This window comes from Eriocheir sinensis, chromosome 45, assembly GCF_024679095.1.
Source record: "Eriocheir sinensis breed Jianghai 21 chromosome 45, ASM2467909v1, whole genome shotgun sequence".
Taxonomy (NCBI): domain Eukaryota; kingdom Metazoa; phylum Arthropoda; class Malacostraca; order Decapoda; family Varunidae; genus Eriocheir; species Eriocheir sinensis.
In genome coordinates, this window is record NC_066553.1 from 13,863,706 (window position 1) to 13,881,346 (window position 17,641).

Below are 17,641 nucleotides of genomic sequence, written 5' to 3' on the forward strand. Positions count from 1 at the left end.
TTTAAACACATCTTTAACACTAGTGTTTAGTAAAAAACGTAAAATATTGTTAAACGCCTACATGAAAATAAAACACAAAATTGTTTTCCAGTTAACGTTTGTTTATCTTAACACATATGTTAACACTGAAATATCACATGTTTCCAACAAAACGTAAAACACCAAAAAATGTGTTTTTAAAGTGTAACAAAAAAACGCATTTTATCCGTTTATACAAAAACAATTCATTTTTACAGTGCACAATAGTCATCATCAATCATCCGGAGAAATAAATCATAACTAATATACCACAACTATTTTTTTTTTTTTACATTCCAGCCTGCGGTGCCGGTAGGATTTCTTGGTTAGTTTTGATGGTCATTCCCAGCCTGTTATGGCACAGGCAAGTGGTTTATAGTGGGGCCATCTCACCTGCTGCCTCATGCTGTCCCCCGAAGCTCATCTTTGATCCTCTCCTTTGAAAGATAATCTAGAGTTTGGGACAATATATGAGTAGTCGTAGGCCATTCGGTAGTGAATGAAAACTCCCAGCTTGTGCCGTCGAGTGGGACCCGGACCCACGTCCTCCAGGGAACAGGTTTTAGAGTTACTGATATTTTGTCTCCTAAATTTGGGCTCGTTATACATTATCAAATACATATTTTCATATTAGTCTGTATCAGGTAGTTGATGAAATATACCATTATCATTTAGTAAATTTATATGACGTAGTGATACTCAGGCTTAATTGAAGAAACTAATTATGCGGTGTTGGATCCGTTTACTGATTCAACCTGTAAAACATAATTCCGTCAAATTTGCCACCAAATAGATTTAAATTGAAATAACCAAACCAGGAAACCACATCTAGAACTAAGAACTAAAAAAAAAACACATAATAAGTGAATATGAAATTACATAATGCAATAGCCAATAAGGAATATACAGGATTAGCGTGTGAGTCAAATATGTACTTGGACATATTTCAATAAGCTTAAAACTAAATTCAAACTCACGACATGGCTGCATTGCCTTCCAACACAGACCCAAATAACATCAATAAACATGGTCTCCCAGAGAGAGAGAAATGAATGGAGACAGGGCAGTAATCAATCGATAAAACTGCTGAAATGTAACATTATAATCCTTCTAACTTCACAGGCGATCATAAAAGTCTTTTCAGGACAGGTATAAAAATTATGCAAAACTTTCTACCGGGACTTCACCATAAGTTTCAAATGCACCGCTCACTCATCAATGGAATAAGCACAATTACACATAACAAATCAACTCTGTTCCTGAACCAAACCCAAGCTGTTACATGAATAATCGACCATTTTTTTTTTAGCACAAAATACAAACTCCGGACATACTTTTAACACGTCTGCTTTCTACCTCCAGCTGGACTCCACTGAGACCCAGTACCACCACTACCCCGTCGACAGTGACCATCTCTGTACGCCTAAAATAACACACCCTATTAAAATTTGAACCTAAAAATTAAAAACAAGTATGCATCGAATCCATAAATTCTCCTGATTATTATATTTTCGATACAACTCGATAGTCAAATATAATTATCAAAATAAGCAAAAGTGTAACCTAGACTTCACAATATAACCCATATATAGCTTCGGTGGTTACCACTGATCTCTAATATAACTGGATTGGTTGACTCCGTGCAAACCCTGAAGCCCGCAGCCGCCATCTTAAGATTCCCTCGGGCCGAAGCAAATATATAAAAAAAAATGTGCATCAACGCTCGCTGAGTGGCAATAGCACGTAGTAAAACATTTCATTACTAAGTTATTAATTTATTGAATTTTTCAATACCCTAAGTACTAGCTCTTTCTTCGTTTATGGCAAAAAAGCATTGGTTGTAATCACCAAAATAAATCAGTAAAATCAGGCTCGATTGACATATTTATTTTGGCTACCCATTAAAACAATTCTCCATATTCTAAATGTAAGATTAAAAACAGCAAACGAATCAGTTTGATGAGTAACTAAAAAAAAACAAAATAAAGCACGTTTAACTAACTAACTAACTAATATACGAAGTGACATTATTTTTGCTTTTCTTGTGAACTATAACATTTAATTTGACTGCATTATATTTGTCATTTACACAAAAACCTCAACGTGGCCAACACTGTGATGGTTTCATTCAACTCAGTCTCAACTGCAGTTCTCATAAGGGTGTTGTAGTTTTTATTCTGTCTGGTAACTGCCAGCCACGGTGATTGTATTAATGTATTAGGCTCAGCATTAAGAGGACCATAGTAATTCCATAATGTTATGATGGAAGCTTCCCCCGGCGTCTATGGGCCTCTAGAAGGCTCCGGGAGGAGCGAGCAGGGGGGCGGGGAGCAAGGCCCCGCCCGCGCCCCGCGGGGCTAGCGGCCAGGCGCCAGGCGGGAAGTGTTGCCAACTCGCACATATTTTGGCTACATGTTCGTGTATGATCTAAAATATACTGTAACATTCTAGACTGTACTGTTCTGGATATTTATAGGAGAAGAGGGCGAGAGGAGACAGTCCCAGTCAAAGTAAGCTAGTGGCCAGTGAAGAGTCAAGGGTGAAGTGTACTACTAAGGAAGAATATTAAACTACAGAAGCTGTGCAAAGTGTTTACATATCTCCCTCCCACGGAGTCTTGTGACGGCGACATGAAACCCAAGTAATACGTCCGGCATAACATTGGTGTCAGGAGTGTAGCCATTTGTTTTTTCGCCAAGGAGACTCGTTCCCAAGCTGCTCAGAGGGACGACATGTTGACTGAACTATTGGAAGCCTTGAGACTACAGGGGGGGAAACAAGAAAGAACACTCCAAGAACTCAAAGAACAACAAGAGAGAGCACAGCAACAACAAGAAAGAGCACAGCAACAACAAGAAGGAACACTCCAAGAACTCAAAGAACAGCTAGAATGGAAGTACAGTCAGATGGAAGTGAGTCAGTGCGAAGAGAAATGACTGATGTGACCACGAACTTGGGACAACGCCTGATAGAAGTGGAGAAAGAACACACAAATCTCCAACAAGAGATGGAGGTAGTACGGGAGACGACACACAAATAAATATTAGAAGTAAGTGACAGAGTGAAGGCCCTTGATGACTGCTTGGCTGGAAACGGACAGCCAGTGCATGCAGGGGCTAGTTTTACCCAAGATGCTTCTCCTACGCAAGTCCGGGGTAGCTTGAGCCCTGTTACGCCTGAGTTTAACCCCGCGAGAAGCTCCGCCAGCCCCATGAGTCTGCTGGGGTCGCCCGTTAGAAAGATTCCTCAGGAGTTTGATGGCAAGGTCTCCTGGGAGGCTTACCGCGCTCAGTTTGAGCTGTTGGCAGCTCGGAATGGATGGGATGACCAAGAGTGCGCGGTTCAGCTGGCCACTAGCCTGAAAGGGGCGGCGCTAGATGTCCTTGCTCAACTCGACAATGCGACAAAGGGCAGCTACAGCGGGCTGGCACAGGCACTGGAGCAACGATATGGGACCAAGCACCAGAACGAGCTCTTCAGGGTTAGGTTCAGAACCCGCAATAGGAGGCGCGGCGAGTCTCTTCAGGAACTCGCTCAGGACCTTGAGAGCATGACGCACAAGGCATACCCAGGTGCCACCCCTGACCTGCTGACGGTTTTGCTGCGTGATCAATTCATCCATGCCCTGGATAGCCCTCAGCTAAAGATACAAATGAACCAGCTAAGCCAACATCAATGCAGGAAGCTCTGGCACGTGCCATGGAGTTTGAGTCCTTTGCTAGGTCTAGCTTGTCAAGCTTCAGGAACGACTCTACTTCTGGCTTTAGGGCACGAAAGGGCGCTGTCAGCGACGCGGACAGGTTCCAAGGAACGTGCTGGTACTGCGAGAAGGTTGGACACAAGAAGAACGAATGCTATAAGAGGAAAAAGGAATGTGAAGTTGGCGCTAGGAAGAAGCCCAGAGAAGGACCCAAGTGCTGGACCTGTGGAGAAAAGGGGCACTTGAAGAATGAGTGTTGGAAAAATGTGCCCCCGGCGATCGAGGGACCACCACTCGGGAAACTAAGGAGAACTGGTTCACGGGGGCAACGACCAGTCTGTCCTGTACATGTCCCGAAGATATCAATGTGCAGGAGAAGCACCATGACGAGCTGCCACGTGGAGGGCAAGGTTGACGGAGTGTTGTGGCCTGTGGTCGTCGACACAGGCTCGGAACGCATATTGGTGCGGCCTGACGTGGTGAGTCATCGTCGGCTTCCTAAGACGTCGCATCGACTGTGCGGAGTCACTGGACACTATGCACAGCTCAGAGGCCCAGTGGACGTGAAGTTTGAGCTCGGAGGAAAGGAAGAGTCCCTCTCTGTGTACGTTGCTGAAATGGACGACCCCTGCATCCTAGGTATGGATTATCTTGTCTCCCACAGGTGCGAGCTGGACTTTCGCACTAAGCAGCTGACTGTAGGAGGAAGGAGGGTGCCACTGACGATCGTGCACAAGGAGGGCCTGCCAGTGACGGTCAAGCGCACCACCATTATTCATCCGAGGTCAGAGATGCTGTTACCCTGTCAAATTACGGGTGTCCCCCGGGCTAGTCTGTGTGTGGTTGAGAGTGGAAGTCGATGCCCGGTAGAAAACGGGGTGTTTGTAGGCAGTACTTTGGCAGACCCTACTGCAGCGGAAGTGCCTGTCGTCGTGGCCAATGTCTCCTTCAGCCCAAAGAAAATAAAACAAGGGACCATGGTGGGGTTGTGCCAAGAGATCGACCAGAAACCGAGAACCTGTGTCCGCAGGAGAACCCTGACAAAGGCCCAGGAGGAGCTGCCCGACTACCTGCGCGACCTGTTTGACAGGAGCTCCAAGTGTCTAGAGGAGCCCCAAGTGGAACAGCTCAGGGAGCTTCTCGTGAGGAATGCAGATGTATTTTCCACAGGAGACCTGGACTTGGGGTATACGGACCTGGTAGAGCACCACATTGACACAGGTAGCGACCGCCCAGTGAAGCAAGCTCCTCGAAGGATGGCACCAGCCCGTCGCAAGGAGATGGATGAGGTGATGGATGATCTCCGGCAACAGGGGTTAATCGAGCGGTCCAGCAGCCCGTGGGCATCTGCTGTAGTGCTCGTCAAGGAAAAGGACGGTTCCCTCAGGTGCTGCGTGGACTACTGAGCCCTCAACGATCTCACCATCAAGGATTCATACCCACTCCCACGGATCGACGACACGCTCGACGCTTTAGTGGGCTCCAAGTGGTTTTCAACACTATATATGAAGTCTGGGTATCACCAAGTCAAAATGGCGGAGCAGGACAAAGAGAAAACAGCCTTCTCCTACGGTCAAGGCCTGTGGCAGTTTAAGGTCATGCCCTTTGGCCTGTGCAACGCGCCGGCCACGTTCGAGCGGCTGATGGAGAGGGTGCTGGGGGGACTTCACTGGAAGACGGCACTCATCTAACTCGACGACGTGATTGTCTTTGGCCAGACCTTCGAGCAGGAGATGGAAAGGCTATCAGAGGTTTTCGCCCGGTTTAGAGCTGCACACCTTAAACTCAGCCCGAAGAAATGTTGCCTATTCCAAAAGGAGGTCCAATACTTGGGACACATCGTGAGCGAGGCTGGATTACGCACTGATCCTGAGAAGGTGGCTGCGGTAAGGGACTGGCCGACACCCACCAACGTGAAGGAGCTGTGGAGCTTCCTCGGGTTGTGCTCGTACTACCGCAGGTTTGTGAAAGGCTTCGCTACGATTGCTGCACCACTGCACCTCCTGACGAAGAAGGGGCGCAAGTTTGAGTGGACAGCGGAAACTCAGGTTGCCTTTGAGAAGCTCAAGGAGGCCCTCGTCAGCTCGCCCGTACTCACCTACCCAGACCCCTCTAAGCCTTTTATACTGGATTGTGATGCCAGTGATGAGGGGATTGGTGGAGTGCTGTCCCAGGCATGTGCCGACATGGAACGGATTGTGGCCTAGTTCAGCAAGAACCTCACCCCAGCCGAGAAAAACTATTGCGTGACCCGGAAAGAACTCCTTTCAGTAGTCAAGAGCCTTGACTTTTTCCATGCTTACCTGTACGGTGCAACTTTCACCATCCGCACGGATCACGCTGCATTGCGGTGGTTGAAGTCACTGAAAAACCCTGAGGGCCAGCTTGCTCGCTGGATAGGTAAACTAAAGTAGCATCACTACACTATTGTGCACTGATCTGGGCTAACACACGGTAACGCGGACAGCTTGAGCCGACGCCCCTGCCTACCTGAGTGTCAACATTGCCTCCAGAGGGAAAGCGTCCATGATATGTGCCACCGCACTACAGTGGAACAGACAGCGGAGGTACCATGGGAAGACTTGGGAAAACTGCAGCGGGAGGACCGAGATCTGAGACCAATTATGGAGTGGCTGAGTCAGTCGTCAACGCGACCTGGGTGGGAAGTAATCTCGAGAGAAAGCCCTACCACCAAGAATAATTGGACTCAGTGGGACACTCTTCGGATAGACGACGGGGTGTTGCAGCGACGCTGGGTTTCTCATGATGGTCTTGACCACTACTGGTCCACGGTGCTACCAATGAAGTCCCGGGAAGGCGTCTTGAAAGAAATGCACGACAGCATCACCAGCGGACACTTTGGGGTAAAGAAGACACTGAGTCGCCTGCGCCAAAGGTTCTACTGGGTTGGCATGAGGAAGGACGTGGAAGAATGGTGTCACGCGTGTGAGGTGTGCTGTGCAAAGAAGGGCCCCAAGAAGCGTCACCGTGCCCAATTGCAACTATACCAGGTTGGAGCCCCCATGGAACGAGTGGCAGTGGATATAGCAGGACCCTTGCCTCTGACGACGAACGGAAATAGGTACATCTGCGTCACAATGGATTACTTCACCAAGTGGCCGGGAAGCCTACGCCATCCCTGACCAGGAAGCCACTACCATCGCTAAGGTATTGGTGGAGGAGTTCTTCTGTCGCTTCGGTGTGCCTAACGAGCTTCATTCCGACCAGGGAAGGAATTTTGAGTCAACAGTCCTTGTTGAGTGCTGCAAGCTTCTGGGTATCAAGAAGACCCGGACCACCCCTCTGCACCCACAGTCAGATGAAATGGTGGAGAGCTTTAATTGGACGTTGGGTCAGGAGTTGGCCAAGCAGTGCAACAATGATCAGTCTTCATGGGATCAGAAGCTGCCTGCGCTCCTCATGGCCTACAGGTCTGCCGCCCACGAGACTACGGGGTATTCACCGGCAAAGCTGATGTTTGGACGTGAGCTGCGATTGCCGGTGGACCTACTGACAGGAAGGCTACCTGGGGAAAGCCTTCCAAGGGACGCCTCCAGTTTTGCCCGTCAACTAGAGGAACGGCTGGAAGAGGTGCACCATCAAGTCCGAGGTGCCTTGAAGTTCTCCGGGGAGGCCATGAAGCGCGGCTACAATATGAGGGCAAGCCACGTTGACTTCAAGGAAGGAGACCAAGTCTGGCTTCACAACCCGCAGAGGAAGAAAGGACAGTTTCCGAAGTTACAGAGCCCCTGGGAAGGCCCTTACACTGTGCTAGAACGCCTCTCCGACGTGAGTTACCGAATCCGGAGAACGGAAAGGACCAAGCCGAAAGTTGTCCACGTCAACCGGCTATGGAGGTACCACGGTCCGGGGAACTACACCTGGAACAACTACAGACACCCAGCAGCCAACGAAAACGCAAGGTACGTCCAGGACCGAGAGCAGGTCGACGAAGACATAGGCCTTCTGGACCTTTCAGCCGAGGGAGATAACCTCCCGGCTTCGGCGGATGTTCCAGGGACACCCCAAGAAGCGGACGACGACGATGCGCACCAGGAGACAGACGCGCAGGAGGCAGCAAACAGAAGACAGAGACAACGCAGGCGTCCACAGCGATACGACGATTATTATGTTTTTGATTAATTCTCTTGTTTGAATATAGTTAAGTGTGTGATCGGGACGATCACAATTATTAAGAGGGGGGGATAGTGTTATGCTGGAAGCTTCCCCCGGCGTCTATGGACCTCTAGAAGGCTCCGGGAGGAGAGAGCAGGGGGTCGTGGAGCAAGGCTCCGCCCGCGCCCCGCGGTGCTAGCGGCCAGGCGCCAGGCGGGAAGTGTTGCCAACTCGCACATATTTTTGCTACATGTTCTTGTATGATCTAAAATATACTGTAACGTTCTAGACTGTACTGTTCTGGATATATATAGGAGAAGAGGGCGAGAGGAGACAATCCCAGTCATAGTAAGCTAGTGGCCAGTGAAGAGTCAGGAGTGAAGTGTACTACTAAGGAAGAATATTAAACTACAGAAGCTGTGCAAAGTGTTTACATATCTCCCTCCCACGGAGTCTCCTGACGGCGACACGGAACCCAAGCAACACGTCCGGCATAACAATAATTTATTCCTCATACGTATTTGGAAAAAAAAGGTGATGTAGGCTATCCATAACACTTTAATAATACCAATCACCTACTTAATGATGCATTAACACAATCAATCGTGATAAATGCTTTATTTCCTTAGTGCCGAGAGTTTCTTCATTTATTACCTTTGACACATGGTGTAGCCTAATCTTAGTTAGTTGACCGTGCTTTAGTTACTCATCAAACTGATTTTTTTTCTTTTCAATCTTATAATTAGAATTTGGATAATTGTTTTAATGGGTAACCAAAATAATATATCAGCGGAACCTAATATTACTGATTTGCTTTGGGGATGACTAACATTTGTTATTTCCCTATCCACTGAAAAAAGTATTTTGCAAGAGAACATACCTACATGCTATAAAGAGGATGTAACAGTCAAACAACGCGAAAAAGTGTTGTTTTGTGCGAAATATGGAGACAGGTCACGATTTTTTCCCATAAACGAATAAAAAAGCCAGTAGTTAGGGCATTGAACAAAATCAATAAATTAATAACTTCGTAATGAAATGTTTTAACACGTGCTACTGCCACAAGGCGAGCGTTGATGCCGATTTTTTTTTATATGGATGCCTCGGCCCGAGGGATTCTAACCAGGCTTGTACAGAGAAAGCCAATCCAGTTATAATAGAGATCAGTAGTGGTTACGCCTACTCTGCAATGCTCGAAAATACTCAGAAATACATCTACATATGTTGTGATTTTTTTTACCATAATCACGATACAGTGACTGTTGATAAAACTTACATTGGAATAAAAGTTAGCAATTTATGACTCGAAGAACGACCGTGACGATTTAGTTGCGTTCGATGAAAATCTAAAATAAAGACTTGATAAAAAAATAATTTACATATGATATTTACAACACAAACTATTGAACATGATGTAGGGAAAAAATTTTTACTAGTGGGAAAATACTTGATGCATTATAGGGTCAAGAAGAGGTATAGGGTCAATTAGGGGTATAGGGTCAAGAAGGGGTATAGGGTCAAGAAGGGGTATAGAGTCAAGAAGGGGTATAGGGTCAAGAAAGGGTAGCGTCGAATGAATAAAGCAAGAATTGAAACGAATAATAATTTTGATTTTAGGGGAAAAGCTGTCGTGACTTTAAATGGTGTCTAAGTTCATGGTTAGATTACTTAGTGGAAAAAAAAACAGTACCATAATTCTTGTAACTTAAATTTCATCAAGTAATTATACATATATATATATATATATATATATATATATATATATATATATATATATATATATATATATATATATATATATATAAATGAAACAGCTCAAGGGCACACAAAAAGGAAACAATAATAAGAAAAAGCCCACTACTCGCTGCTCCTAAAAAGAATAAAAAGAGGTGGCTGAAAGAGGGGTCAATTTCGGGAGGAGAGGTGTCCTGATACCCTCCTCTTGAAGGAGTTAAAGTCGTAGGCAGGAGAAAATACAGATGAAGGAAGATTGTTCCAGAGTTTACCAGCGTGAGGGATGAAAGAGTGAAAATGCTGGTTAAATCGTGCGTAAGAGATTTGGATAGTATAGGGATGAGCATGAGTAGAAAGTTGCGTGCAGCGGAGTCGCGGGAGGGGGGGAGGCATGCAATTAGCAAGTTCAGAAGAGCAGTCAGCGTGAAAATAACGATAGAAGATAGAAAGAGAGGCAACATGGCGGCGGAAATTAAGAGCTACAAGACTATCAGTAAGAGGAGGAGAGCTGATGAGACGAAGAGCTTTAGACTCTACTCTGTCCAAAAGAGCTGTGTGAGTGGAGCCCCCCCACATGTGAGAGGCATACGCCATACGAGGATGGACAAGGACCCTTTATATGGATTGCAACTGTGCGGAGGAGAACTGGCGGAGACGATACAGAACGCCCAACCTCGAGGACACTGATTTAGTGAGAGAGGAGATGTGAAGTTCCCAGTTAAAATTTTGAGTTAAGGATAGACCGAGGATGTTTAGTGTTGAAGATGGTGACAGCTGAGCAATCCGCCACACATGCCCTGGGTCATAGTGGTGGATGAGTGATCTCGAGATGGGCTTTTTTGTCATAGGTGGTGCTGTAAGGTCATGGCAGACTGAATTAGTAATTCACACAGTAATCACTTGTCGAATTCTCTAAAGTAGACAACAAGCGACTCTAGGATAGATGCCACGGGTCACAAGACTGTTTATTTTGTAACAAACACCACCCAAAAAGAATGGAGTTTGAGTAAAAGTAAATATTTTTAACAGCTTTATGGTTATGAGAGGAGTACTCTGATGTACGTTCCATGTTCTTTTCTTAGTATCAAAATGCAGTGTAATTTTGCCGTTTCTCGGCCACTTATCGGCCTTCATATACCCGGAACCCACGGGTTAATAAAATTTAGAGACAAAATAAGAAAGATATAGGACTGTTGTTTGAAGGGTTAAAGTGACCACTTGTTAGACACAGGTTGTATGTAGGCATACATCCAGCAGGAAGGTAAGATGTTGAAAGTCAGAAAACAAGGAATTTTTGAAACAGTCCGTCAACCACTCCTCCCCCACCATAACTCTGCCCCCCAGACCAAGCCTGCCGTCGGGAGAAGCAGAGCCAAGATGATGAAGATGCCCTGCAGGTGGTCAACACTCAGGGCCACGCCTCCCTCCTCTTTCTTCGCCTCTTCTTTCACCTCCTTGGTCATATTTCTTTTCGCCTCCTGGTGAAAATTTGGTATTAGATTTTATTTCGTGAAGCATCAGAAATATAATCTTTTAAGTCATCCTTAAAGTTTAACATAAATATAACTCATTTCAGTTGTGCAGTACAGTTCTGGTTACTTTATAATAATATGGACAACAATATGTTGGAATCTGTGCAGTGGATAATGAGATAAAAGCTTCAACACTGGTACATGCCCTATATTTAGGGGAGGCAGTGCCTTTTTTTTTTTTTACAACAAAGGAGACAGCTCAAGGAAACAATAATTTTAAAAAAGCCCGCTACTTGCTGCCCCGAAAAAGAATCCTAAGAGTTGGCCGAAAGAGAGGTCAATTTCAGAAGGAGAGGTGTTCCGATACCCTCCTCTTGAAAGAGTTCAAGTCGTAGGCAAGAGGAAATACAGATGAAGGAAGATTGTTCCAGAGTTTACCAGCGTGAGGGATGCAAGAGTGAAGATGCTGGTTAACTCCTGCATAAGGAGTTTGGACAGTATAGGGATGAGCATGAGTAGAAAGTCGCGTGCAGCGGGGCCGCGGGAGGGGGGGGAGGCATGCAGTTAGCTAGTTCAGTGGAGCAGTCAGCGTAAAAATATCGATAGAAGATAGAAAGAGAGGCAACATGGCGGAGGCAATTAAGAGGTAGAAGACTATCAGTAAGATGGAGAGAGCTGATAAGACGAAGAGCTTTAGGTTGATATTATAAGACACCTTTGCTTCTCACATCAGCTATTTCTACTCAGACTCCACTCTGTCCAAGAGAGCTGTGTGAGTGGAGCCCCCCCAGACGTGAGATGCAAACTCCATACGAGGGGGGACAAGGCCCCTGTATATGGATAGCAACTGTGCGGGGGAGAAGAACTGGCGGAGACGATACAGAACGCCCAACCTCGAGGAAGCTGATTTAGTGAGAGAGGAGATGTGAAGTTTCCTGTTAAGATTTTGAGTTAAGGATAGACCGAGGATGTTTAGTGTTGAAGATGGTGACAGCTGAGAGGGGATAGGTGTTTGGAAGATTGTGTCGAGTTGATAGGTGGAGATATTGGGTTTTTGAGGCACTGAAGGACACGAGGTTCCTTTTACCCCAATCTGAAATGATAGTAAGGTCTTATGTTATGCGTTCTGCAGCCTCCAGCCTGGAGTCATGTAATTCCTGTTGAGAGGGTCTTCTGTTGAAAGAAGTTGAATAATGCAGAGTGGAGTCATCAGCGTATGAGTGGATAGGACAGGTTGTTATGGAAAGAAGTTCATTGATGAATAACAGGAAGATAATGGGTGACAGGACAGAGCCCTGTGAAACACCACTGTTAATAGGTTTAGGGGATGAACAGTGACCGTCTACCACAGCAGAGATAGAACGGCCGGAAAGGAAACTGGAGATAAAGGAACAGAGAGAAGGATAGACTCCGAAAGAGGGCAGTTTAGAAAGCAAAGCCTTTGACCAGACTCTATCGAAGGCTGTCGATATGTCTAGCCCAACTGAGAAAGTTTCACCGAAACGGCTAAGAGAGGATGACCAAGAATCAGTTAAGAGAGCAAGAAGATCGCCAGTAGAACGCCCCTTGCGGAACCCATACTGGCGATCTGATAGAAGCCTGAGTAAATAGCGTGACGACGCCGCGTCCAAGGCGAGGCGGCTTCGCGTCCCACCCCAAGAGGCAAAAGACTACCCACATGCTGTCCAGAAGACCACTTAGCAACCCTGACTCTAGATTCTAGGATCAAAGATGAGCTCCGGGGGGCAACATGAGCCAATGCAGGATGGCACCACAATAAACACATACTTGGGCCAGAACGGTTTGGGGCTGACCATCAGACCCTGCATAGAAAAGCCTACAGGCGCCACAGGCGGAAACATAAAATAAATAAATAAATAAATAAAATAACAACGGGCTTGACCAAGCAATTTTAAATATATCGTGGTGCGGTTTCGATACCATAATTATGCCTACTGTGCATTTTGTGATAAGAACACAAAATTTGGCCTATTACAGTCATGGCGACCATCTCAAAAAACGCAAAGACACCCGTATCCTGCCAAGTGTTACTTTTAATAGCTTTCACACACACACACACACACACACACACACACACACACACACACACACACACACATTACTGCAATATTAAGTAAACCTCCACCACACACTGTCTAATTAATCTCCTGGACTACATAAACCCTGAAAACGCAAAACATCAGTTTATCTTGCTTTTATTGATTTCAGGAAGGCTTTTGACCTAGTTCACCATACCACAGTCATTAGTAAAGCAATCAACCTAAAGCTTCCCCCCCAACTTGGTGCCCTGGCCGGCAGACTTTCTGTTCTGAGGCCTCAAAGACCGCCAGGAGCTCATCTCATGGAAACTGCAAAAAAATTAAGCAAGATGTGCCAGCGTAAGAGGGCGGGGCTGCGGTGTTCTATGCTTGTGATGGCATGTGCACACAAACATTTAATACAGTAACTTTTATCATTATAATATTATTTTTGCATTATCTATGAGTATTATTTTTACAGAAAAAAAGCAGTACTAGGGCAGGAAAAAAATAATAATGAAACAAAGCCCGCAAATCAATGCCAATATAAAAAGGAGTCAAGATGAGTAGCCAAGAGAGAGGTCAATTTCGGAAGGAGAGGTTTTCTGATACTCTCCTCTTGAAAAAAGTTCAAGTCGTAGGCAGGAGGAAATACAGCCGAAGGGAGGTTTTTCCAGAGTTTACTGGCGTGAGGGATGAAAGAGTGATGATGCTGCTTAACTCTTGCATAAGGGATTTGACAGTATAGGGATGCGCTTGGGTAGAAAGTCGTGTGCAGCGGGGCCGCGGGAAGGGGGGAATGCAGTTAGGAAGTTCAGAAGAGCAGTCAGCGTGAAAGTATCGATAGAGGATAGAGAGAGGCAACATGGTGGCAGAATTTAAGAGTTATGAGACTTTCAGTAAGAGGAGAGAAGTTGATGAGACGAAGAGCCTAAGACTCTGCCCAAGAGAGCTGTGTGTGTGGAGCCCTCCCAATTCGCCATGCGATGTTGTTAAAGATTTATACCTAGTATCACTAGGGGAACGGGCCCTTGTCCGAAGACGGCCCGTTATGAGGGAAAGGATTGCTCCCTCCCTGCACGGGGGAGCACGGCCCTGAGCCAAAGGCGGCTCGTAGCAGGATGCCGACAGACCGACTCTATCGGCGATCGAAATCTAGCCGACCAATTCGGTCTGTCGACGAGGACTGGAGTGTCTCTGCCATGCGATGGCGGACAAGGCCCTTTTATATGGACAGCATCTGTGCGGGGGAAAAGAATTGGCGTAGACGATACAGAAACCCTAACATCGGGGATGCTGATTTAATAAGAGATGTGAAAACTTCAGCGAGATAAGAGATGTGAAGTGTCCAGTTAAGATTTTGAGTTGTGGATAGACCGAGCATATTTAGTGTAGGAAAAGGTGAGTGTTGTCGAAGGATACGGAATAGGGAATAGGGAATGAATTAATGTCATGGTATATAAATGAATATGCATAACATTATTAAATATCATGAATGAATTCCTCTCATAGCTGGGCACGATAACAGAAAACCTTATTCCCGATAACCGATAACTGATAATGGAAAACCTTATCGGTGATAACCGATATTCGTTAACTGGAGTCACAAATATAGGCGATAACCGATAACCGATACTCGATATAAATCCACAATTCCGATACTAGCTAGCGATAAATCTGATAGGCGAAAACGATAATATTTTGATATTTAAAAAAAAAAAACATACATGAATTCAAATTTAACAATATTTGTATTTTAGAAAACTTATAAAACCTGAAAACCACACGTTGACACGTACCTATGAACGGTAATACTAGAAACGCCTGAACCGGTGTTGTGTTATTTGGCGTTCCCACCGTCAAAAGCTGGCGCTTTTGTTTACAAACACTGATCTCCCGTGAACTGCGCATGCTCAGAAAGCGTAGACCTTTACAGTCTCACAAAGATTTTTAACCGTAATTAAGAGTTGCTGAAAGGCTGAATCAGACACACAGTACCACTACTACCATCCCCCCTGTTTCTAGAACGACAGTCTGTACGAGTTGTATTTATAAGTACAGAGTGTCATTCTAGAAAGAGCGAGTAAGGTGGTACTGTTTGTCTGGTTCAGCCTTCCAGCAACTCTTGATGTGTTAAAAAGCTTTGTGAGACTGTACAGGGCTACGCTTACTGGTATGAACATGCGCTCTGTTTGTTTTGACGATGGGACACCAAATAACACAACACTGGGTGCCTTCAATACCATGGCATGCTCACAAACGAATATGGAATATCATATTTGTGGCAGTGAATAACAGTTTTTTGGGCAAAGCAAAATTATTTTTCTCTTTGATATATTGATTTTTGAGTCTAACATAAAAAATAAGCTAGTGTTTTAATGTTGATGATCTAAGTATGAAATCTCTTCACCGAACATATTTCATACCCCGAATTTTTTTCATTCAACACCGGGCGCCCGGGCCACGCATGCGCATTGGGGAGGAGACAACGTTTTTTTTCTTCTTTTTCTGAGAGGCAGAAAAAAGTATCGATTATCGCTAGTTTGGTTACAAAAGTAACAAAGATACCGTTATATATTTAAATAAGTAGCGGATGGCCGATAACCCGATTTTGTTATCACAGAGATTCCTCACATACGATTACAACATTATTTCTGGTGTCTCAAAACAATGAAAAGACCGACAGGAGAGAACAGTTTCGCCTCACTATAAATAGGTGTTGAATAGTGGCTATTTTGAATAAGGGCCGCCATGGCTGCCGGGACAGATAGGGGGATGGCCCAATATCTCAATTTGTTTATTATGCGTTAGACTATCTCTGTGCCAAACTTGGTGCTTTTATCACAAAATGCATACTACATCAGGTTAACCGCTCCACTACATTGCGGAGCCGGAAATCATAGTAATCAAAACATGCAGTACACACCCATCTGGCTTGCCTCAGCGCCACGTCGAACCAGTAGCGCACGAGCCCGCTCTCAAACAAGTGTAGAAGCACTTCATCGAAGTATGGCCGCAGGGGCGAGTGTTTCTCCATAACAACGGCGATATTAAAGGGTGCGAAGCATTCCTGGAGGGCAAGAATATGACAGAGGTAGAGAGATAATATCATTTGCATAAGAATATTTTAACTAAAGTGTAGAGGGAAAATAGGTAAAAGTATTAGCAAAGGAGAAAGGGCGTTAGTAAAGAGCCTTCAATTATATATATATAAAGATATATATATATATATATATATATATATATATATATATATATATATATATATATATATATATATATATAGATATAAGAAAGTAGGAGTGCAGCAGATATAAAAGGCAAGAGAACAACGCATAAAGTTAATGATGGGTTTTAAAATAGATAAACTTCAGGATAAAAATGAATCAATAGAAAGGGAAAAAAAATAACGTCAATGAACATCTGGATAGAGGAGGTAGGAGAGATAGGACAGATAAAAATATAGCGATGGGTGTTCATTAGGGAAATAAAATAATATAATAAGGAGAATTAAATGTGTTGTGACAGTAAGAAAACGGTGTTTTTAAGGCTATTATTATCGATGATTGGAGGGAAGGGTTTTGGGGAAACAAAGTTGTAAGTAACGGCCAGGCGGATAATACACTAAGGTACTATAAAAACAGGCCAGTCCCAAAACTACTACTACTGTTATCTTACTACTACTACTACTACTATTTTTTTAAAACTATCGCCACCTCAGAGGTGGTGACACGAGCTATAAATTTGGATGCCTGCTCCGAGGAGGGACCACAGGCTCGTGAAAGGACTACTACCATTACTACTACTACTACTACAACTATTGCTGCTGCTGGTGCTGCAACTGGTTCTGATTTCCTACTAAAGCTGCTCACCCAGCCATTCAGTGGGGGCATACTGAGGGTGGGGAGGTGACGTCGCTTCGCCAATAGTACTACGCTAACTCCAGGGGTCCCTCTGAACAAATGCCCATGCGGGCCGGCCCCCCTCCTCACTCTAAATACTTCATAGCAGGATAAATTAACTTCCTCGTTCAACGAACTTTGTTGGTGTCTCTTTGACCTCATCCACTCAGAATTCTCTCTTACATAAATAATCCGATGAGCAGGGTCGGCTTCTGAGTAGCCTGCCACATGCCCGAATAGTCTTCTGCACAGGTGTCGGCAATGCCATATAGTCGTTCTAAACGAGTCCATAACACTTAGGCCAAGCCAGCCCGCCGTAAGACCTTAATGATATCCGCAGTTGCTCTGCGCTACACTATGTATGTGAAATTTTCCGAGGTAATGCCCTCATCACACGCATTACTATACTCTTTCATCTAGAAAGCCTCCTAACCCATGTTCCTTGGTTTCGGCCTAGGAAACCTGAAATCCCAAGAGATTAGTCTCGCCGTGCAGGGCCTGGAGAGCTTGATATTGCTATCAGATGCTTCACAATAACATTGGTTCCAAATCGCCGCCTAACCGAGTCCATGCAAGTGTAGAAAAATGATGAGGCAAAGGGAGATGTTTGAGCAGCTCCACTCTGATAATACCAATACCAGCTGCCTTTTCGTCGAGATG